Below are 456 nucleotides of genomic sequence, written 5' to 3'. Positions count from 1 at the left end.
GAAAGAATGGAGATCGATCTGTGCGCCGTTACGGAAGGACCCAGCCCGATATTCGGACTCTCGGGAGATGCTACTATGACTCTTGGTTCGATAGACCTAGTTATTAAATCCGGGAGCGTCATCAAAGTCACGGAATTCTTAGTCATCGACCGCCCAACATCGTACAACGCGATCATCGGTACTCCATGGCTGAATTCCATGCGAGCGATCCCTTTGACATTCCATCTGTGCCTTAAGTTTCCAGCCCCTCGTGGAGTCGAAACTATACAAGGGGACCGCATAATGTCGCAAGTATGTTTCGCCGCCGAGTTAAAAAGAAAGAACTTTGCGATTGAAACTTCCCATTAAAACAAAAGAAAGCTGACTCTCGATGAGAACGCCCCGGAACGAGACTCAGAAGTCTTCTGGCAATCTCAAAGGGCCGAAGCCCTAGAAGGGAAGCGCGAACCGACTTGC

The sequence above is a fragment of the Brassica oleracea genome, unplaced genomic scaffold (genome assembly GCF_000695525.1).
Source record: "Brassica oleracea var. oleracea cultivar TO1000 unplaced genomic scaffold, BOL UnpScaffold00616, whole genome shotgun sequence".
NCBI lineage: Eukaryota > Viridiplantae > Streptophyta > Magnoliopsida > Brassicales > Brassicaceae > Brassica > Brassica oleracea.
The sequence above is the reverse complement of the archived record's forward strand: the minus strand, read 5'-3'. Positions refer to the sequence as shown.